The 24635-nt window shown below is 38.5% G+C and overlaps 3 pseudogenes; 1 reads left to right on the top strand and 2 right to left on the bottom strand.

Annotated features, from left to right (window-relative positions):
* Positions 1-2417: 2417 nt before the first annotated feature.
* LOC113878834 lies at positions 2418-8506 on the top strand (annotated as a pseudogene).
* A 6710-nt stretch (positions 8507-15216) lies between these two features.
* LOC113878833 lies at positions 15217-20032 on the bottom strand (annotated as a pseudogene).
* A 2120-nt stretch (positions 20033-22152) lies between these two features.
* On the bottom strand, positions 22153-23281 carry LOC113878832 (annotated as a pseudogene).
* Positions 23282-24635: the final 1354 nt, after the last annotated feature.

The following is a 24635-nucleotide window of genomic DNA, read 5'->3' as shown; positions in this document are numbered from 1 at the left end:
TTACTGAAAGTATGGAACATCCTTCTCTGGTATCTCAGAAACACAATGAACTACTGAGCATATAACCTGTGTCTTCAATGGCCGGTCAACTGACATGACATTCAGAAGCACCACAGAGAACAGTCACTTGAAGCCTGGACATAAAAGGACATGTATGATTTCAAAATACATTTCTATAACTTATATTTTTGCTGTTTGTTATTATTTTCATCATTATTATTTATTATATCATTATTTAATTGCCATTTATATATCTGTTGGTGAGGTATCTGTTCAAATCATGTCCCTATTTTTAATTGGGTTGTGTTTTTATTATTTATAAACATTTTTGTAAGTCTAGCTACAAATTCTTTGTTGCAAAAATGTTTTACAAATATTTTCTTCCTTTCATCTATAAATCTAGCATCTATCTATATTACATAATAATACATAGCATTACATAATAATGCAAAACATTAAAAATGATTTCATAAAATTATGTAACAGGAATAATTAATAATCAACAAAACATTTTTTTCCCCTCTGCTTATATTCTGTTCATACTGCTTCAGTTTTTGCTTGCTATATAAACACTATCTCAAAATGGCACAGGTTAAATAACTGGGCTGAATTGTGTTATTCTTCATGTTGACCATGGTCAGATTGTATCGACCCATACAGGATCCCATGGACAGAGGAGCCTGGTGGGCTACAGTCCAGGGGGTCTCAAAACAACAACCACTAAGTATAAATATTAGTTTGAAGGTTCTTGCTGTTTTATTTCAAAAGTACCTTACAAATAACAACCTGTGAAAAACTGAACTTCATGTGAACAATATATCATATTCTTTAGGTCTAAAAAATATGCACGTCACTCATATTCCAATCTTCACATATTATGCAAGACACACAAATGTGCAAACATGTGACACACATATAAATGCAAGGAAACACAATGGAGATAAGCCTATATATTTCAGAAACAATTGAAAGTGAAAGTCTCCTAATGAGGTGGATGAAACTGGAGCCTATTATACAGAGTGAAGTAAGCCAGAAGGAAAAACATAAATACAGTATACTAACGCATATATATGGAATTTAGAAAGATGGTAACAATAACCCGGTGTACGAGACAGCAAAAGAGACACTGATGTATAGAATAGTCTTATGGACTCTGTGGGAGAGGGAGAGGGTGGGAAGATTTGGGAGAATGACATTGAAACATGTAAAATATCATGTAAGAAACGAGTTGCCAGTCCAGGTTCGATACACGATACTGGATGCTTGGGGCTAGTGCACTGGGACGACCCAGAGGGATGGTATGGGGAGGGAGGAAGGAGGAGGGTTCAGGATGGGGAACACATGTATACCTGTGGCGGATTCATTTTGATATTTGGCAAAACTAATACAATTATGTAAAGTTTAAAAATAAAATAAAATTAAAGACAGAAAAAAAAAAAAAAGAAAGTGAAAATCTCTCAGCCGTGTCTGACTCTTTGTGACCCCATGGACTATATAGTCCATGGAATTCTCCAGGCTAGAATACTGGAGTGGGTAGCTATTTCCTTCTCCAAGAGCTCATTCCCAACCCAAGGATCAAACCCAGGCCTCCCTCATTGCAGGCAGATTCTTTACCAGCTGAGCTACGAGGGAAGCCCACAGCATTTACTATCACTCATCTCATTCCCATTTTATAAAGAAAAAGTCTTTTTTATATTTCACTGGAGTGGGTAGCTGTTCTTTTCTCCAGGGGATCTTCCCAACCCGGGGATTGAACCCAGGTCTCCCACATTGCAGGTAGATTCTCTACCATCTGAGCCACCAGGGAAGTGCAAGAATATTGGAGTGGGTAGGCTACCCATTCTCCAGGGATCTTCCTGGCACAGGAATCAAACCAGGGTCTCCTGTATTGCAGGCTGATTCCTTACCATCTGAGCTACAGGGTAGCTCAAGAGATAAAAATATATGTGTTAAATAAGTTTGTAGAAATGTTTCCCTTCAATGAGTAAAGAGACTCTTTGGCACCAGACAATTCCCACAAAAAGGTAATTAATATTATGACAAAACAAAAATACACATCTAGAGAACTGCTCATTAATACTTGCTTAATGTCTCACCAAGTACTGAACATAACATAAACCAAAACCAGAAACATAATTATTTCATTATGATCAATCCATGATATGCTCATTATTTCTGGAACTGATACAGATACTCTTAAAACAATCATGATTTTGAGAAATATTAAAATTGTTATCTTGGTTTGTATCCACAGGAATATTCACAGAAAATGCTTAGTCCTGAAGCTTACAGCCAGGTATCTCTAACACTAGAGTCTCAACCACATTATTTTGAAGAGGAGAAGACAGGTAAATTCATCAAATGTATTCTCTGAAGTAAAGAAAGGAAGGCTCAGAGACAAGCTTGTAGAAAGTAACATGCCTCACAAATTACATTTAGATTTGGTTCAGTTTCCCAACGTTCTATACCAGGTATATGTTTTTATTGAATAATAACAGTTATGCCTTTTTAAAGAGTGCATGCATGAATGTATAATTTTCTGACTATAAAGACAATTGCAGATAGAATTGTGTTCTATCTTATGATATACTGCAGATGTGCAGAAGTGTTACACATCCATGTGTCCTTTTCTTGATCATTTTCTGAAAGCTTAGACAAGAACAAAGAAAAATTGATGGAGGGAATTGCTCCTCCATGACTGGATTCATTTTCTTGGGAATTACTGATAACACTGAGGACAAAGCAACCATACTTACCATGGTTCTAATTGTTTATCTCATTGGCCACTTGGCAAATCTTGGGATGATATTCCTGATTAAGATGGATCCCCAGCTGCACACATCCGTGTACTTTTCCCCTGGTCACCTCTCCTCTGTGTCCTCTGCTGTTCCACTGCAATTCACCCTGAGATGCTCTTGGACCTATTTGCCAAGAACAAATCAATCCCCTTCTATGGCTGTGCTCTGCAATTCTTGGTCTTCTGTATCTTTGCTGACTCTGAGTGTCTCCTGCTGGCAGTCATGGCCTACGACCAGTACAAGGCCGTCAGCAGCCCCTTGCTCTATGTGGTCAGCATGTCCGGCGGGTGTGCTCCCTGCTCTTGGTTGGGGTTTACCCGGTGGGAATGGCAGATGCTCTGATACACACGGCATTATCATTTCGCTTATGTTTCTGTGGGTCAAATGAGATTAACCATTTCTTCTGTGATTTACTTCCACTTTTCCTCCTCTCCCGCTCTGATATACAGGTAAATGAATTGGTGTTATTCACTATTTTTGGTTTTATTGAACAGAGTACCATTTCAGGAGTCCTCTTCTCTTATTATATCATCCTATCAATCTTGAAGATCCACTGTTCTGAGGGGAAGTTCAAAGCTTTCTCCACCCGCACCTCTCATTTAAATGTGTAACAATTTTCTAGGGAACTGTACTTTTCTTGTATTTCAGGCCAAATACTTCCTACTCTCCACATCAAGACAAAATGACCTAATTGTTCTACACCCTTGTGATTCCCATGTTAAATCCTCTGTTATATAGCCTACAGGACAAAGATGTGAAACAGGCCCTGAAAAACTGGGAAATGAAAGGTGGTTTTAAAGGGTGTACTATAAACATAGAGACACACATACATATGTCTGTTGTTTTTGTAAAATGATATTCATGATCCAAGGGAAATGAAATTGTTTCAAATACTTTAAAGGAATGAATAACTATTTTTAATACAGTATAATCTTTAAAAATACTACCGTTCCAAAACACAGCTTTCATTGTGTATAACAACTAATATATAGCACTTCCTTTTTGCCAAATACTTCCAGAATTTTTCAATTTTGTCAAATATTATGATTAATTCTTTCATTCAAATATTATTTCAATTACACTAAGATTTATTGTATATTTACTGAGAGAACTTTGAGCATTTAGGTCCTTTATATTCTATGATACATACTGCATTTTCTATATTAATAACTATAAGCTAGAGCTAATAGCAAGCATGAATTAACTACACAGTCAGGTAATTCCTAAGAAGCCTCAAAATCACTCTGAAATAAAAATTGAGGACTATAAATCCAGCAGAGGCAAGACTATCAAAAGAGAAAAGGCAGTCTCTTCAATAAGTGGTGCTGGGAAAATTGTACAGCCAGAGTAAATGAATGAAATTGGAATATTCTCTAACACTGTACACAAAAATAAGTGCAAAATGGATTAAAGACATAAATATAAGATGAGGTATTACAAAACTCTTAGAGGAAAACATAGGCATAACAGTCTTTGACATTCATCGCAGCAATATATTTTTTTGTATCCACTTCCTAAGGCAACAGAAATAAAAACAAAAATAAACAAATGGACCTATTTAAACTAAAACAACAACAAAAACTTCTGCACAGCAAAGGATACCATAAACACAGTGAAAGGACAAGCCATAGAATGGGAGACAATATTTGTAAACCATGTGAGCAACTAGGGATTAATTTCAAAATTTACAAACAGCTAATGCAGCTCAGTATACAAAAAAAAAAAAAAAAAAAAAATCCAAACAAAAACATGCACAGAAGATCTGAATAGACATTTCTCCAAACAAAACATACAGGTGGTCAAGAGGCACATGAAAAGATTATCAACACGTGAATCATTAAAGAAACACAAATTAAAACCACAAAGAGATATTATCTCACACTGGTTAAAATGGCCGTAATCAAAAAGCCTACAAACAATAAATGCTGGAGAGGGTGTCACTTCATTTCAGTTCACTCAGTCGTGTCCAACTCTTTGTGACCCCATGGACTGCAGCACACCCGACCTCCCTGTCCATCACCAACTCCCAGAGCTTACTCAAACTCATGTCCATTGAGTCACTGATGCCATCCAACCATCTCATCCTCTGTCATCTCCTTCTCCTCCTGCTGTCAATCTTTCCCAGGCATGAGGGTCTTTTCAAATGAGTCAGCTCTTCACATCAGGTGGCCAAAGTGTTGGAGTTTCAGCTTCAGCATCAGTCCTTCCAATGAATATTCAGGACTGATCTCATTTAGGATGGACTGGTTGGATCTCCTTGCAGTCCAAGGGACTCTCAAGAGTCTTCTCCAACACCACAGTTCAAAAGCATCAATTCTTCGGTGCCCAGCTTTCTTTCTAGTCCAAATCTCACATCCATACAGGACTACTGGAAATAGCCTTGACTAGATGGACCTTTGTCGGCAAAGTAATGTCTCTGCTTTTTAATATGTTGTCTAGGTTGGTCATAAGTTTTCTTCCAAGGAGTAAGCGTCTTTTAATTTCATGGCTGTAGTCACCATCTGCAGTGATTTTGAAGCCTAAAAAAATAAAGTCAGCCACTGTTTCCACTGTTTTTCCATCTATTTGCCATGAAGTGATGGGATCGGATGCCATGATCTTTGTTTCCTGAATGTTGATCTTTAAGCCAACTTTTTCACTCTCCTCTTTCACTTTCACCAAAGGCTTTTTAGCTCTTCTTCACTTTCTGCCATAAGGTTATATTATTTTTCCTGGCAATCTTGATTCCAGCCTGTGCTTCATCCATCCCAGCATTTCGCATGATGTACTCCGCATATACGTTAAATAAGCAGGGTGACAATAAACAGCCTTGACGTACTCCTTTTATTTGTAAATAGACTCCTTCCTATTTGGAACCAGTCTGTTGTTCCATGTCCAGTTGCTTCCTGACCTGCATACAAATTTGTCAAGAGGCAGGTCAGGAGAGGGTGTGGAGAATAGAAAAACCTCCTACACTATTGTGGGAATGTAAATTGGTACAACCACTATGGAGAACAGTATGAAGGTCTCTTAAAAACTTAAAAATGGAGCTAGCACATGACCCAACCATCCCAATCCAGGGCATATATTCAGAGAAAGCTGTAGTTTGAAAGGATATGTGTACCCCAGTGTTCACTGCAGTGCCCACGAGAGAGGGTGTGCATCTATCTCAGAAGAATTTATTGTCTCTTGTCTCATTTCCATTTTATAATATTAGAGCCCATTTAAAATCCAAACAGATGCAAATGTGTTCTATTCTTTTCAATTCCTTTTAGATCTTTTCTTTCACTCATCAAGTGACTTGATTTTTGACAACTATCTCTGCAAAGGGGTAATGAGTATTGTGACAGATCAATAATAAATTACTAGGAATAAAGGTTGAAAATACTTAGATGTCTCACTAACTATTAAACACAACATAAAACCAGTAACAAAATAGTGATCATTATTATTAGTCAGTGACAGGGTCATTATTTCAGGAATTAATACAAATATTCTTAAGCCAATCATGTAGTGAGAAACATTAAAGCTGTAATCCCATTTTGTTTCCATGTAAATACTTTGAAGTGGAGAGAATCCTTAGCCCTGTCTACAGCTCAGCATCTCTAATACATTAGAGTCTTGTTCATATTATTTTGAAGAGGAAAAGAGAGGTCAGTTCAGTTCAGTTTCAGTCGCTCAGTCATGTCCGACTCTGCGATCCCATGAATCGCAGCACACCAAGCTTCCCTGTCCATCACCAACTCCCAGAGTTCACTCAGACTCATGTCCATCGAGTCGGTGATGCCATCCAGCCATGTCATCCTCTGTTGTCCCCTTCTCCTCTTGCCCTCAATCCCTCCCAGCATCAGAGTCTTTTCCAATGAGTTAGCTCTTCGAATGAGGTGGCCAAAGTACTGGAGTTTCAGCTTCAGCATCATTCCCTCCAAAGAAATTGCAGGGCTGATCTCCTTCAGAATGGACTGGTTGGATCTCCTTGCAGTCCAAGGGACTCTCAAGAGTCTTCTCCAACACCACTCCAACAACAGTTCAAAAGCATCAATTCTTCGGTGCTCAGCTTTCTTCAGAGTCCAACTCTCACATCCATACATGACCACTGGAAAAACCATAGCCTTGACTAGATGGACCTTTGTTGGCAAAGTAATGTCTCTGCTTTTGAATATGCTATCTAGGTTGGTCATAACTTTCCTTCCAAGGAGTAAGCATCTTTTAATTTCATGGCTGCAGTCACCATCTGCAGTGATTTTGGAGCCCCAGAAAATAAAGTCTGACACTGTTTCCACTGTTTCCCCATCTATTTCCCATGAAGTGATGGGACCAGATGCCATGCTCTTCATTTTCTGAATGTTGAGCTTTAAGCCAACTTTTTCACTCTCCACTTTCACTTTCATCAAGAGGCTTTTGAGTTCCTCTTCACTTTCTGCCATAAGGGTGGTGTCATCTGCATATCTGCTGCCAAGTCGCTTCAGTCGTGTCTGACTCTGTGCGACCCCATGGACTGCAGCCTACCAGGCTTCTCCATCCATGGGATTCTCCAGGCAACTGCATATCTGAGGTTATTGATATTTCTCCCAGCAATTTTGATTCCAGCTTGTGCTTCTTCCAGCCCAGCGTTTCTCATGATGTACTCTGCATATAAGTTAAATAAGCAGGGTGACAATATACAGCCTTGACGTACTCCTTTTCCTATTTGGAACCAGTCTAAATTAATTCAAATATATCCATTGAGATAAAAAAAAGTCAGACTCCAACATGACCTTGTAGGAAGTAACATAAATGACATAATAGATTTGGTTCAGTTTCTCAGCAGTCTATTTTAGGCGATTTTTGTTATAGCTGAAGAAGTGTTAGTCACTCAGTCATGTTGGACTCTCTGTGGCCCCCAAGAACTGTAGCCCACCATCGTCCTCTGTCCATGGAATTCTTCAGGCAAAAATACTGGAGTGAGTAGCCATTCCCTTCTCCAAGGGATCTTCCTGACTTTGGGATCAAACCTGGGTCTCCCATGTTGCAGGCAGATTCTTTATTGTCTGAACCAACAGAGAAGCCCCAATAGATAGCTTTGCCTCTTTAAAGAGTGGGCACATGACTGGATGCTTTTCTGAATACAAAAACACAATTATGGAAAGAAATGTGTTCTGTCCTATGATATTTTGCAGATGTGCAGAAGTGTTACCTACCCATGTATCTTTGTTATTTATTTTTTTAAAATATTTTTCTAAGAGTATAGACAAGAACAAAGAAGATTGGACAGAGACAATTGTTCCTCTGTGAATGAATTCATTTTCTTGGGAATTACTGAGAACACTGAGAACAAAGTGACCCTATTTACTGTGTTTCTCCTTGTTTATCCCATCAGTCTTCTGGAAAATCTTGGAATAATAACCCTGACTAGGATGGACCCCCAGCTGCACACACCCATGTACTTTTTCCTCAGCCACCTCTCCTTCTGTGACCTCTGCTATTCCACAGCCACTGGCCCCAAGATGCTGGTGGACCTATTTGCCAAGAACAAGTCAATCTCTTTCTGTGGCTGTGCTCTGCAATTCTTGGTCTTCTGTATCTTGGCAGACTCTGAGTGTCTCCTGCTGGCAGTGATGGCCTATGACCGGTACAAGGCCGTGAGCAGCCCCTTGCTCTATGCGGTCAGCATGTTCAGCGGGGCGTGTTCCCTGCTCGTGGCTGGGGTTTACCTGGTGGGAAATGGCACCATTTGGCAGATGCTCTGATACACACGACATTAGCATTCCACTTATGTTTTTGTGGGTCAAGTGAGATTAACCACTTCTTCTGTGACTTAACTCCACTCTACCTTCTTTCCTGCTCTGATACACAGGTCAATGGATTGACAGGATTTATTGTTTTTGGAGTTATTGAATTGGAGGAGTTTTTCAGGAGTTCTTGTCTCTTATTGTTATATCATCCTTGCAGTCTCAAAGATCCATTTTGCTGAGGGGAGGTTCAAAGCTTTCTCCACCTGCACCTCCCACCTAACTGCTGTGGCAATTTTCCAGGGAGCTATGCTTTTTATGTACTTTAGGCCAAGTTCACTCTACCCTTTAGATCAAGACAAAATGACCTCATTGTTTTACACCCTTACGATTCCCATGTCAAATCCTCTGATTTATAGCCTATGGAACAAGGATGTGAAAAATGCCCTAGGAAAACTAAAAATAAAAGGTGGCTTCAAAGATTTATATCACACGTATGCACACACATATAATAATTACTTTCGCAAAATTATATGACACATGAGAAATATAATTTTATCAAGTTATTTAATAAATGAGTAGCTATACTAAAGTTCAGCCATAGGGAATTGTTGCAGTTTTCAAAACTTGTCATGCTTCATTATATGTCTTGACCTTATCTATGAAATTTTCTCTGTGCAAAACTTCCTGGCTCTTCGAATTCTATCATATTTTTTGTGTGTATCCATTCATTCAAATATTATTATTTCAAGTATATTAATATTTATCAACTATTTAATTATTCTTTGTCTGCCTCTAAGTGTTTTACATTTCTTGAAAAACCCATTAGTTTGTATAAAAATGTACCTTATAATCTAGATGAATAAAGAAACATTTATTAACTAACCACACATACAATTCATAATAAAGTTTAAGACTTTCATTAATTAAAAAAACAGGGTTAAAAATCTAGGAACAAATGTCAAAACATAGTGTGCAAAAGAAAGGTTTTCTTGAATGGAGATATTAACTGTCAGATCCAAAAATAAATTTGGGAAGGAAATGATTCTAGGAAGATAATTTGACACTTACAGAGGTCTTGAGTTGAGCAGCTGTATACCTTTCCAGGGGATTCCCAGTGGCTCAGTGGTAAACAATCTGCCTGCCAATGCAAGAGATGCAGGATCTCAGATTCAATCCTTGGGGCAGGTAGAGCCCCTGGAGTAGGAAATGGCAACTTGCTCCAATATTCTTGCTTGGAAAGTTCCATGTACAGAGGAGCCTAGCAGGCTGTGGTCCCTGGGGTCACAAAGAGTTGGATATGACTGAACACACAGACGCACATATACACACAGCTTTTTAGAATTAAGAAATCCAAAACTGAAAGCAATTTAAAGTGCCTTGGTAAATTGCTTAGTTTTCTTTAATAATTAGCTATCAACTCCTCCTCTTCTTAGCTCTGATTAAATGTTCCTTTTTATAGTTCACAGAGAACCATTTCCTTTAATCGTTCTATTTGATATTGTCCTGTTTGTGAAATCATGGCCTACAGTATGAGATTGTGAACAGCCTTTGCTCAAGGATTCTGCATTCTGTCTGTATTATCCAAAGCACTTACCTAATGTTTGGGACACAAATGGAGAAAGAGAGAGAGAGAATGAAGCAAAGAAAGAGGAAGGAATAAAAAGAGTAGATAACATTTTTGAGTATTTCTTAGACATCAATAATTAACAAAATAAAATTTAACTGAAGATATGGTATGTGCCTTAAATACATATATGTAGTAAATTTTAAGAAAGAATATAAAATGGCTGTGAATACTAGGGTGTTTATCTATAAAGAAGATACACATCACACTAGAAGTAAAGAGCATTCATCTGTATACATTCTTAATATGTATCTATTTTGTGGGTCTGCTCTAGAATCTGATGCTAAAGCACTGAATCAGCATGTCTAAACTACAGATATATTTGAAGAAGCATGTAAAATTCATGTACTTATTTATTACAGTTGCAAAAGTTAGAAAACCACTATTAGATTTTCTAGCTATCATTGTAGAGTGTCTATGTGCAAAAACATTTCACAATGAAATTAAAGCCCAAGAAGATTCTCTGGCTCCCACAGGGGGGATTTGTGAGAAACTGACCTCTTACACAGAATCATACTGGGAAGAATTTATGAAGATTTTTTTTTTTTAAATAAAAGACTTCAGGGGTTTTCACCTCTGGTATGTTTTCTCAATTTACACACAATATTTTAGAAGTGTTATTTATGAGTAGAAACATGGTAGAAATCATTTTTTGAGATATATTGTCCAAGAAAAATGGAGTGTTGGTGGATTGTTGCTAATTTAGAGAATATAAATGTGTAATCTGGTTAAGTAATCTCTCTCTTTTTGACTGCCCTGTATCAGAGCATCTAAAGAGTCATTTGATCTACATACTGGCTGTTATTATGAAATCTAGTGGATGTGAACTAAAGGCAAGAATATTTTAAGTCCTATAAATGGAATTATAAAATTAAAAATTGACTTATTCTATTGTCTGAGGGTCTCCCACCTCAATTTACCAATATCTCCCTGGAAGGAACTTGTACACAAAGATACACCTCAGCTTTTGTGACTATCCTAAGGATATGGTAAAGAATCTGCCTGGAATATGGGAGACCTGGGTTTGATCTCTGGGTCAGAAAGATCCCTTGGAGAAGGAAATGGCTACCCACTTCAGTATTCTTGCCTGGAGAATTCCATGGACATAGGTTCCTGGTGGGTTATAGTCCATGAGGTCACAAAGAGTCTGACATGACTGAGTGACTAATACTTTAAGGGTCGACATGTCTCCAGATCATCGGACTCTGACAGACAGTAAGACCTTCATTCAAGAATGTCACAGAAAATTTAAACCATATCAAACACTTTCCCAACCATGACAGTATAAAACTGGAAATCAGTTAAAGAAATAAGTTTTAAAATTTGCAAATGTATGGAGATTAAACATATCCCTGAACAACCAGTAGTTCAGAGAAGAAATCAAAAAAGAATTAAAAAATATCCTGAGACAAATGGAAATAGAAAAATATCATGCCCAAAATTAGAGGACAATAACAAATTACAACAAACACAGCTTTAAGAGAAAAGTTTGTAGTGAAAAAATGCTTACATTAAAAAAAAAAAGGCTAGACCTTTTATACCCCAAGGAACTAAAAAAGGAGAACTTTGAGCTTTAAGCCAACTTTTTCACTCTCCTCTTTCACTTTCATCAAGAGGCTCTTTAGTTCCTCTTCACTTTCTGCCATAAGGGTGGTGTCATCTGCATATCTGAGGTTATTGATATTTCTCCCGGCAATCTTGATTCCAGCTTGTGCTTCTTCCAGCCCAGCGTTTCTCATGATGTACCCTGCATATAAGTTAAATAAGCAGGGTGACAATATACAACATTGACGTACTCCCTTTCCTATTTGGAACCAGTCTGTTTTTCCATGTCCAGTTCTAACTGTTGCTTCCTGACCTGCATACAGATTTCTCAAGAAGCAGGTCAGCTGGTCTGGTATTCCCATCTCCTTCAGACTTTTCCACAGTTTATTGTGACCCACACAGTCAAAGGCTTTGGCATAGTCAATAAAGCAGAAATAGATGTTTTTCTGAAACTCTCTTGCTTTTTCGATGATCCAGCGGATGTTGGCAATTTGACCTCTGGTTCATGTGCCTTTTCTAAAACCAGTTTGAATGTCTGGGATTTCACAGTTCACGTATTTTGAAGCCTGGCTTGGAGAATTTTGAATAAACTCTTCAGATTTTCTGAAACCTGTATTAGCTTAGAAAGGGCAAGATCTCTAAATTGAATATGACCCAGTGTTAATAAACTATATTCAAGGACTATTTGTGAGAGACCCTTTTGTTAATGGAAGTGTCATTTCTGTGGTTCTGAAAACTGCAAAAGAGTCAAATGTTTATAGAATATATAGCTACAGCTAAAGACTTAAAATTAGGCAAAGAAATATATTCCAAGATACAGTACTTGGCAATAGAAGCACTCATATGTCTTTGAGTGTATTATTTATGGTATTTTAGCTTTTTATTTTTTTTTTTTTTTTATTTTTTTGAAATTCAAAATAAAACCTTTAATGATATAGGAGGGGCAGCAATTGTCCTTCCCACAGCACAAGGCCTACAATACAAGTTTAGAGAATGATAGAATTAGAAAATTTCCAGTGCACAAACACAAATATAATAATTGACACATATCAGGGATGGTAAAATTTTCAGAGAAAGAGCATCATACAATATGAAGTTCATACACTCTCAAATTACCACTAATCAAATTATTGATTTTTTTAATGTGATCTTCGAATTTTATTGGTTTTAATTAATTTATAAATGCTTATTTTTGAAATATCTTTTGAGTATATTTAGAACTACCTCATCTTTTTTTTTTTGGCTGCTCTGTTTGTCTTGTGGGATCTTAGCTTTTTAAATCTCATGTGACAACTATATTCATTAAGGAGACATCATCTAAAGTCTTACCCAGGTGAAGAGTTAGTCACCTAGTCATGTCCATCTCTTTGTGACCCCATAGACTGTAGCCCAGCTGCTCTGTCCATGGGATTCTCCAGAGAAAAATACTGGAGGGGATTGCCATTCCTTCTCCAGGGCATCTTCCTGACCTAGGGATTGAACCTGGGTCTCCTGCATTGCAGGGGGATTCTTTACCATCTGAGCCACCAGGGAAGCTCCCTAGGTGAGCGCAGTACTAAATATTATGAATTTAGTCAGAAATTTTCATTTCTTTTCATCTTTTATTCATCCAGCAAGTATTCATTGAAGACCAAATGTGTTTTCTAGGTAATTTTCTAGGCATTAGAGATATAAGATACAATAATAATACCAGAAATTTCTACTCCCTTGGAGTGTATAGAGAGAGAAGGAAATGAGACAAATAAATTATTGCATGTAGTTAATGTATCATCTGTTTCTAAGCAAAAAAATATATTGTTAATGGGATAAAGAGTGATTGTCTCATTATATTAGATTTTCAGAAAAGAATTTTCTTGGAAGGTGGTATTTGAATAGGCACATACATGATTTAATAGGGGCCTCTCCGGTAGCTCCTACGGTAAAGCGTCTGCCCTCAATGTGGAAGATCTGGGTTCGATCCCTGGGTCAGTATGTATACTGTATGTCACTGAGTTCAGTGTGAGGATTGGCATGGTTTAAAACAGACTCTACTTGAACAATCACTTATGAGCATTTGGAACTGAGCATACTATAGAGGACGTCCCTGGTGGCTGAGATGGTAAAGCGTCCGCCTACAATGTGGGAGACCTGGGTTCGATCCTTGGGTCGGGAAGATCCCCTGGAGAAGGAAATGGCAACCCACTCCAGTATTCTTGTCTGGAAAATCCCATGGACGGAGAGGCCTGGTTGGCTACTGTCCATGGGGTCGCAAAGAGCCGGACATGACTGAGCGACTTCACTATCTATCCATCTATCTATACTACAGAGGGCTTCCTAGGTGGCACTAGTGAAAAGGTACCTGCAGGAGACATAAGCAATTCTGGCTCAGTCCCAGCGTCTGGAAGATCCTCTGGAGGAAGGCATGGCAACCAACTCCAGTATTCTTGTCTGGAGAATCCCATGGGCTGAGGAGCCTGGTGGGCTACAGTCCAGGGTCCAAAGAGTCAACAGAGTGAAGTGACTTAGCACACAGCACGCATGTGCTATAGAGAGAAAGGATGATGATGTGTGGAAGGGATAGGTAGACAGGACTCTGTGATGCCCACAGGTAGAAACTATTTTTGAAATAGTGACAGAAGGGAAAGCTAGGAAATGATGACTATGAACTTTCTTAGTTCATTGAATTGGCTAAAGTAAAACAAGATCCAAAAGGGTAGCAGTAGGCAATACAACTGAAAGGATGAGTGTAAGAAACAGTCTGTGCTCAGCTGTAGCACCAGCCAGAAAGATGGAACACAGCTTCTGGGGCACAACAGCTGTGTAAAGCACAGGTTTACAAACAGCCAGGAAGCAGTGATGTACCAACAATACTAATAATTAGTTTTTTTTTTTTTTTTAAAGAATTGTGTGTGGTTTAGGAGGAAAGAGAGAGAAGCGGAAGTCACATACCCTCCTTCCTTGTGTGTCTCTGTGTATCTTTTTCTGTCTCTTATAAGGACACTCTCATTGGATTTTGGGTTCACTTTATGCTCATCTTGACTCTTACCTTAATTATATCTGCAAAGATCTTATTTCCAAATAAGGTGACATTCTGAGTTCTGGGCGACATGGATATTTGGGAGACACTATTCATCCACAGCTCTTCCATGTTGGATCAGAAGTTGAAGAATTTCCTTGAAATGCAGGAAACCCAGCTTCAAACCCTGGGTCAGGAAGATCCCCTGGAGAAGGCAATGGCTACCCACTCCATCATTCTTTCCTTGAGACTTCCACGGACAGAAGAACCTGGCAGGCTACAGTCCGTGGGGTGGCAAAGAGTCAGACATGACTGAACAACTCACAGTTTTACTTTTCATACACCCACAACACACATCATTTTACACATGATATACAGCTATTTTATTTGACACTGAACTGAACAAAAACCAAGAAATCAAATAGCCAATTCATGGCTCTAAATTTATGATCTAGTGAGTTGACTACATAATTTGAGTCTTCATCTCTACAAGAAGATTTAATCAACACTATGTAATGATCAAATTTCTTTTGGACATACAGATCTTCAACCAAATTGTATTCAGTGATTCATTAATTTCCTGACACCCTCTTTCACATCTTTGTTCCTGAGGCTATAGATCAGAGGGTTCAGCATGGGACTCACCACTGTATAAAATACAGAACCTACTTTGACTTTGAGCCATGAGTTTTTGGAGCTGGGTACACAATAAAGGAACAGGACAGTCCCATGGAACGTGGCGATGGTGGTCAGATGGGAGGCACAAGTAGAGAAGGCTATTTGGCGCCCCCAGCAGAGGGCTTTTTTATGATAGTGACAAGAATGGACATATAAGTAGTGAGGACAATTGCCAGGCTGCTCACCGCATTGAATACGGCAATGGCAAAACAGAGCATTGGCTGATGAAGGGGTCAGAGCAGGAGATGGAGACAGTGACAGAGTGCTCACAGAGGGAATTATTTATGATGTTAGACCCACAGAAGGATAATGCCAGGAGGAAACAGGTGAGTGTCAGGGAGGAGACTACATCCCACGTGCAGAGAGTGGCCACTAACGATGCACAGAGCTTTGGGGACATGACCACTGTGTAGAGTAGAGGCTTACAAACGGCCACAAATCGGTCATAGGCCATCACTGCCAGCACGAATGCCTCTGCCAATGCAAACATACAAGCTGAGAAGAATTGCGTGATGCATCCCGTGAACGAGACGGTTCTGTCTTCCACACCAAATTCTGCAAGAGTTTGGGTGTAACTGTGGTGGAATAGCAGAAATCAACAAAGGACAAGTGACTGAGAAGAAAGTACACGGGGGTGTGGAGTTTGGCACCGATCCTGATGATGGTGATCATGCCCAGGTTCCCCACCATGGTGACTGCATAAACAGTGAGGAAAGCCAGGAACAAGGGAACCTGGAGGTCGGGATATTCTGAGAAGCCCAAGAGGGTGAACGTGGCTCCTGCACTCCGATTTCCTTCAGCAAACCACAAAATTGTTGTTGGAGAAAATCTGAGACAGTGATAATAAAATGATAACAGTGATAATGATGACACTGCATGGATATCACATTTATCGTGCAGCAGACATTGTATTAAAATATTGGTACATTAGTTTTGACCACTAAATAAGACTTATGAATTTCAAAACAATTAGTCTCATATTTTACAAAAGGAAATGGTAGCATATATGAGTTAAGACACTTGTTTGAATTAACACAGCCTGCTGGTGATGACTTAGGTTTGAAGTTGATCATGAGTGACAGAAATTGAATTTCGTGTAGAGTTAGAAATGTTTTCTATAGTGTTGCAGAAAAACATGTTTTTCATAGTTCCACCATTCTGAAGGTCTGTGCTGTATAGTGGGAGTAACATAACAATAAATGAAAACATAGCACTCAAATTTATTTTAAAAAGCAGGAGGAGTAACATTTTTAGAGGTCGTAGTACTTCTATCATTATATTCAAACTGAAGATCATCAAAAAGGCAGAGGTCATGAGTTACCACAAGAATTTTCACATTTTAGAAAACATAAATGAACATTGAAGGAATTAAAGCTCTATCTTCAAGTTTTCCAATGCTTCCAGTTTGATGCTAAAATTATTGGCTTTGTGTTCAGTGCAGCGACCTGGTAAAGCAATGAAGTTGTATTACAATTTGCAGTACCCTCACTTGTTTTCTTTCCTATTTGACTATCATTTGTCTCACACACTGCCACTGATGCTCTCAATATAGTCTTTTAAATTCTTTGATCAATATCTCTTAACTTGCTATCAATATTTTTAATCTAATACATTTATTAGGAATATTATACATTTAAATGGTTATAGAATATCTGAATTACAGAGTAACTTAAAATATATTTTGCTCAACTCTTTCACATTCTACACTGTTTCTCAAGAAAATCAGAGAATACGGTAATAAACACAAGTGATTACATTATCACCCTCAAAACTTCTGGTGACAGGAATATTGAGTTTGATTAAAACTACAGGTGATAATCTTGCTTTGAGTCATACAATCATTATTTGTGCACATTATTTTGAGAAAGCAAAAGCATCTTGTACTGGTAAGCAGTTTATAACAACAGAAGTATACTTATTTGGCAAAGATTTTTAAATAAGTTAACCAATAACAAGCACACATCTGAAATATTCATTAATAAAGGGACTATTTGTTTGAACCTCATAAACACAGATGCAATTTTAGTTTTGTCTGACCATGTGAAGGGAGAAAAAATTCATTATTTCTTGAATAGCTTTATAGTACTTTTGACACTCAAAAAATGTATTTCCTATATGCATAAAAGGGAACGGGTGGGAAGTGGAAAAGAGTTAGTGACAGACAGACTGGCACAATGAAAGAAACAAGGAGTTGGAAACATAAATTTAACTTCAGTTCCAAGCTTTGGCATTTACTGTATGATCTTTGGTGAATCACTCAGATTTTATGAGCCTCAACTTCTTTATCAGTAATAATGACATGATATTTTATAGGTATATAAGTATTAAGTTAAGAAATGGCATTAATATAATTTGCACAGTCTTACAGTTATGCAGTTCAAAATATATAGGTTTTCCCACCCTCATCCATTTTAATTCTCAATACTCTGAATAATTGGTATTATTTTTAAACGTATTATTTTAAACAATCTAAGAAATAGATCAAGGTTCAAAGTTTGCAGCAGCAAAACTGCAGGAATGATTTGTGATGTCAAAGAGTAGCTCAACTCTTTTCCTGAATTTCCTCTTGGCCCTGTTCATGCTAATTCATCAATCACTATCCTTTAGTAAATTGTCTCTGTTTCCCCTGTGTTTTCTCATTATTATCTGACTCTTATTAATCATCCCTTTTTAATCTCACGGTCACCTAGGCTTAGCCAACTTCCCTGTGATGCTACTAACCTGCACTGTGAGAAAATAAATTTCTTCTCTTCTTGATTACTGTGGTTGTTATGACATTTTATGACTCTTAAAAACTTTAATTTCTCCCTACTAACTAATTTATCGAATCTAAATTTCTCTGCTCAGTTTTACCTAAACCCTTATCCTAACTATATTCTCCAGTTTTCAACCTTCTCTGCTCATGTCAGTATTCTCAGAATATAATGCCTATAAGTTCCTCTTTTTCTTACATACTGATGCAGCACTTGAACAAGACATAAAACATTTCATGAAAATTACTATCATGAGGACACTTTTCCTTTTCACTTCAGCCATATTTTCCACACCCTTGACATACCTGAAGACATTACTGTCAGAAAAATGGAATTGTATATTATGGTATTTATTATTATTTTATGCATATTATTCTTATCTTCTTTTGACTCAATTTTGAGGTGTTGAGGAACTACCAGGCATTATAATATTCTTTTTAAAAATTTCATTGTGGCTACTCTGCTAAGTACAGTGTGGATATCAGAGCAAAAATGAGGATGATACCCCAGTGAAGGGGGAGGATATCAAAGCTCAGCCCTCAGGAAAATGGACTCAGGAGACATTATCACACAAAGACTGACAAAGAGGGTCCACTGCTTTAGAGGTTTCAGGATCTCAGAGTTCCCCAAAGGAGAGAAAAGAGACAAGATAGATCATCCTGCCTGAAACCAACTCACCCCAAGATCCCATTTCTACTATTAATTGTCTCCAGGGCAGTTCCCACTCAGAATTCAAACATCATGTAAAACATTAAGGAGTTAATCAATATAGCAGGAGCCCACAAAAATTCAATGTGACTGGAATATACTTCTTTCTTAATATCCAGAAAAACTCAGAGAAAGGAAGAAACAGAGAGAGAGAGATTTGGAAGCTGAATCTGATTCCTATGAACAAAATGTAGGGCTTATGTATGCTCCCATAACCTCAGGGATTTAGACCCCAGAGAATATTTCTTGAGCTATTTATTTTTGTATCACATATCAAGAAATTAGCTTGAATGCTTTTTTTATGTGGCAACTTGCAAGAAGGTATTTTTTTTTCTGAATCACTGGAAATGGCACCTCAAATAGTCTATTTCATGAATTTCTTTTAAAAATAATTATAAAAAAATACATGAACTTAATAAGACAACTTGGTGACTACAGTAAAACCCAAAATGAATGATAAATAAGCTAAAATGCAACTGTTCAGAGATATTAACTGCTATTATATATATTTACTGTGTGATTTTTCTTTCCCATTTTGTGTATGAAGTGCATGTGTTTTGAGATGTATAGCAATATAACTTGGTCTCTGGTTTTGTTGCTTAACCTAAATAAATATTATTGTCTTCAGAAACAGTGATGTTCTTTACTGAAACTAAATTGTGCTTTCTTCTAAATATAAGCAATCCACACTTCCTAGCTTATACAATTAAATAATACAGTCTGTTAAAAATGGCAAATGCATTTTGGAAACTTAAGTCTCTAAAACCTCTGACTGTCCATCTACTGGTTCTACTACAGTGAAATATCATACAGTTAGACCACTGGCTTGCCTGATGGCTTGGTGGTAAAAAAAAAAAAAAAAAAAATCAGCTGCAGTGCAGGAGACGTAGGTTCTATCCCTGCCTGGAGTCGGGAATAGCACTTGGTGAAGGAAATGGCCACCCACCCCAGTATTCTTGCCTGGGAAATCTGTTGGACAGAGGAGCCTGGTGGGCCGCAGTCCATGGATATGCAAAAGATTTGGACACAATTTAGCGACTAAACAGCAGGAACAAATACTTTCCCTAGGCTCCTGACAACCTGACTAACACTTGCCAGACTCTACCAGGAAGGCATAACACCAGAGGCTGTTTCCCACTAGGCACAGAATTATTGTACATAGTATGGTCTTGATCTAAAATCCCACAAGTCTGCATGGTTATTCTCTCACTGAGATAGGCTTGAGTTCCACAGTGCATCTTCCCCCCACTGCTGACACCTCTGTACCCTGGACTAGCTTTGGAGCCAGTATCTACACCCTCGTCACCCAGAGCTAGCAACCTTGTTGGATATTACTTTTCCAGGCTGCACAACAAATTGCCACCAACTTCGAGGCTTAAACTGCTATCACAGTTTCTGTAGCATAATAGTCTGGGAAGTGCTTGTCTAACTTCATAAGATACTGCTAAACTATTTTCAAAGTTATTTAACCCTTATCTGAAATGCATAAGCATTTAACTTGCTCCACATTTTCACCAGTATTTGAAACTCTTATTCATTTTAGCTATTCTAAAGGGAGTACAGTAGTTTCTCCTTGTGGTTTAAGTTTTAATTTTAATAAGAATGTCATTGATGACTCGCTATACTTAGTATTTTTTCATGTGTTTATTTGTGTGTTCTGTTTTGTCAAATGTGTGCTCAGAAAGTTCATCAAAACTTTAAGTAGGCTTTTTTCTCGTATTGAGTATAAAGATTTCCTCTGTATGTTTTACACTGAAATCATTTATCAAATATAAGTTTTGCAAATACTTACTCACAATCTATGGCTTGTATTTTCACCTTATTAATGGTGTCCTTTATGCTTAAGAAACTTTTACCAAACATTTTTAATGGCAATGAAGCTCCTTTTATTGTTTTTTAAAGATCCATCCTTTTTATGTTCATTCAAAGAATTATCATCCTAACTTTTGAAAGATTTTTTCTGTTTTATGCTAAATATTTTTCAGTTTTCATTTTTATGTTTATATCTATGATTCATTCATCTATGATTCCTTGGAAAGAAAGCTATGACAATCCTAGACAGTGTATTCAGAGAAGACAATGGCAACCCATTCCAGTACTCTTGCCTGGAAATCCCATGGATAGAGGATCCTGGTAGGCTACAGTCCATGGGGTCACTAGGAGTTGGACACGACTGAGAGACTTCATCTTCACTTTTCACTTTCATGCATTGGAGAAGGAAATAGCAACCCACTCCAGTGTTCTTGCCTGGAGAATCCCAGGGACAGGGGAGCCCAGTGGGCTGCCGCCTATGAGGTCACGCAGAGTCAGATATGACTGAAGTGACTTAGCAGCAGACAGTGTATTAAAAAGCAGAGGCGTCACTTTGTTGACAAAGGTCCATATAGTCTAAGTTATGGTTTTTCCAATAATCATATATAGATGTGAGTGTTGGACCATAAAAAAGGCTAAGTGCTGAATTGTTGCTTTCAGATTGTGGTGCTGGAGAAAACTCTTGAGAGTCTGTTGAACAGCAAGGAGATCAAACCAGGTCAATCCTACAGGAGATCAGCCCTGAATTCTCATTGGAAGGACTGAGGCTGAAGCTGAAGCTCCAACATTTTGGCCACCAGTTGAGAAGAGTTGACTCACTGGAAAAGACCCTGATGCTGGGAAGGGTTGAGAGCAGGCAGAGAAGTGGGCAAGAGAGGATGAGATAGTCAGATAGCTTCACTGACTTGATGGACATGAGTATGAGCAAACTGTGATATAGTGAAGGGCAGATTGCTGTCATGCGTGCCTAAACACTTTAGTCTAAGACAATACTTGGTCATTGTATGACTGGAGTAATTGTGTTGTTGATTGGTCACTCATATTTTATTGTTACTGTGTGTTTGATTGATTACTTCTTGGAGTCCGTGTTGCCCTCCTGTCTTTAATTTTCCCAGACTTGTGTTTTGAAGAGGACATCATAAACAGTTTATGCCTTCTTTGTAGGAAGCTTGAACTTTCTCCTTAATCATTTTTCTTATGAGGTACATGCCAACTGTCCAAAGCAGAAAAAAATAGCTTATTTCATCATATATCCAAAAACTTTTAATACAATTGAATTCACTCAAAAATAATTTATAAATACTACAAAAAGCAGTCATTAAAAAAATTTTTGGTTTACATATGGTTTACAGCTGTTTTACTAAACACTGATGTATGCAAAAATCAATAATCATCAATGAAATGCTATCCTGCCATAGATATATTAACTTAAAGCTTTATATTTATCAAAAGATTTGAATCATCACTTACACCACAAGAACTGAACAATCTGTAGCATAGGACATCAATTTTTTTTTTCAGAAATAAAATAATGAAATTAAAAATATTATGTGGAGTGACAAAGCGGTTTTGTGAAAACTAATCTTGTAAATGTATTTTTTACTTCTTTGTTCCTCAAGCTGTAGATCAAGGGGTTCAGCATAGGAATCACTACTGTGTAAAACACAGAAGTCACTTTGACTGTGAGCCAAGAAGTTTTGGGGTTAGGAATGCAGTAAAGGAGAAGGATGGTTCCATGGAAGATGCTGATGGCTGTCAGGTGGGAAGCACAGGTGGAGAAGGTTTTCCAGTGCCCACTTGCAGAAGGCATCCCCATAACAGTGATAAAAATCAATATATAGGACACCAGAATAATCACCAGGCTGCTCGCCTCATTGAACATGATGAAAACAGAACATAACATCTGACTGATATAGGGATCTGAGCAGGAGACAGAAACAATTACAGAGTGGTCACAGATAAAATTATTTATGGTGCTAGACTTGCAATAGGGTAATGCAAGAAGAAAATATGTGTGTCGTGGAGCACACTACACCCCAGAAGTAAGAGCCAGCCATCAAGAGAGCACAGCGCTTCGGAGACATCGCAGTGGTAGATAGAGCAAGGGGTTACAGACTGCCACAACGCGGTCATAGGCCATTGCTGCTAACATGAAAGTTTCCACTACATCAATAGGCAAGCGAAACAAAATTGTGCAATGCAATCAGAGAAAGAGATGGTTCTGTCCTCTACAATCAAATTCTCCAACAGCTTGGGTGTGATCCAACCAGTCCATTCTGAAGGAGATCAGCCCTGGGATTTCTTTGGAAGGAATGATGCTAAAGCTGAAACTCCAATACTTGGGCCACCTCATGCGAAGAGTTGACTCATTGGAAAAGACTCTGATGCTGGGAGGGATTGGGGGCAGGAGGAGAAGGGGACGACAGAGGATGAGATGGCTGGATGGCATCACTGACTCGATGGATGTGAGTCTGGGTGAACTCCGGGAGTTGGTGATGCACAGGGAGGCCTGGTGTGCTGCGATTCATGGGGTCACAAAGAGTCGGACACGACTGAGCAACTGAACTGACTGACTGACTGACAGTAGAAAAACAGAAATCGACAAAGGACAAGTGACTAAGGAAAAAGTACATGATCGTGTGGAGTTTTGAATTGACCTTGATGATTATGATCATGCCTAAATTCCCCACCACTGGAGAAGGCAATGGCACCCCACTCCAGTACTCCTGCCTGGAAAATCCCATGGACGGAGGAGCCTGGTAGGCTGCAGTCCATGGGGTTGCTAAGAGTGGGACATGACTGAGCGACTTCACTTTCCCTTTTCACTTTCATGCACTAGAGAAGGAAATGGCAACCCACTCCAGTGTTCTTGCCTGGAGAATCCCAGGGATGGGGGAGCCTGGTAGGCTGCCGTCTACGGGGTTGCACAGAGTCAGACACGACTGAAGTGACTTAGCAAATTCCCCACCACAATGGCTGTGTAGATACACAAGAAAACAAGGAAAAGTGGGACCCGGAGTTCTGGATATTAATGTGGGTATGACACTGTGATTTCCTTCTGATAGCAGGATGATTCCTGTTGAACAAAGGACCAAACATTTTTCCTGAAAAATAGAAATGAATACAAAAGAGAAACAGAGAAGGCAGAAGCTTCATATGTCTCTGGGGAGCTGGTATATATTCTCCAGATATGGTCCTCAAACCAGCAGCAGCAGGGACGCCTAAGAATATGTTTGGGATGCAAATTCTCAAGCCCTGTCTCAAACTTCCTGAATCAAAAACTCTGGAAAGTAGCCCACAATTTGTGATCTATCCAGGCCTCCAGGTGATTTCTGATGCATGATAAATTATGAGAACCATTAAAATACAGACTATTCATGCTATCGTTTAAAATTTAGCCCTTAGTATTTTCAATATACAACTAAAATATAAATTTGGAACACACAAAAAAGTGTAAATCTCAAAATTTTGAGATGCCAAAAAGAAGCAGAGTACTTTGTTATGGTTCTAACAGTTACACTAAGAATCAAGGAGATCACATGGTGTGTAAAAGGTGCCATATAAATCTCAGTATAATTTTTTTATATTCTAGGCATATGAAAGAATTCAGTTCAGTTCAGTTCAGTCGCTCAGTCATGTCCAACTCTTTGCGACCCCATGAATCCCAGCACGCCAGGCCTCCCTGTCCATCACCAACTCCCGGAGTTCACTCAGACTCACATCCATCGAGTCAGTGATGCCATCCAGCCATCTCATCCTCTGTCGTCCCCTTCTCCTCCTGCCCCCAATCCCTCCCAGCATCAGAGTCTTTTCCAATGAGTCAACTCTTCGCATGAGGTGGCCAAAGTATTGGAGTTTCAGCTTTAGCTTCATTCCTTCCAAAGAAATCCCAGGGCTGATCTCCTTCAGAAAGGACTGGTTGGATCTCCTTGAAGTCCAAGAGACTCTCAAGAGTCTTCTCCAACACCACAGTTCAAAAGCATCAATTCTTCAGCGCTCAGCTTTCTTCACAGTCCAACTCTCACATCC

Source organism: Bos indicus x Bos taurus, chromosome 20 (assembly GCF_003369695.1).
Source record: "Bos indicus x Bos taurus breed Angus x Brahman F1 hybrid chromosome 20, Bos_hybrid_MaternalHap_v2.0, whole genome shotgun sequence".
NCBI classification, from domain to species: domain Eukaryota; kingdom Metazoa; phylum Chordata; class Mammalia; order Artiodactyla; family Bovidae; genus Bos; species Bos indicus x Bos taurus.
This window is presented reverse-complemented; position numbering and strand designations above follow the sequence as displayed.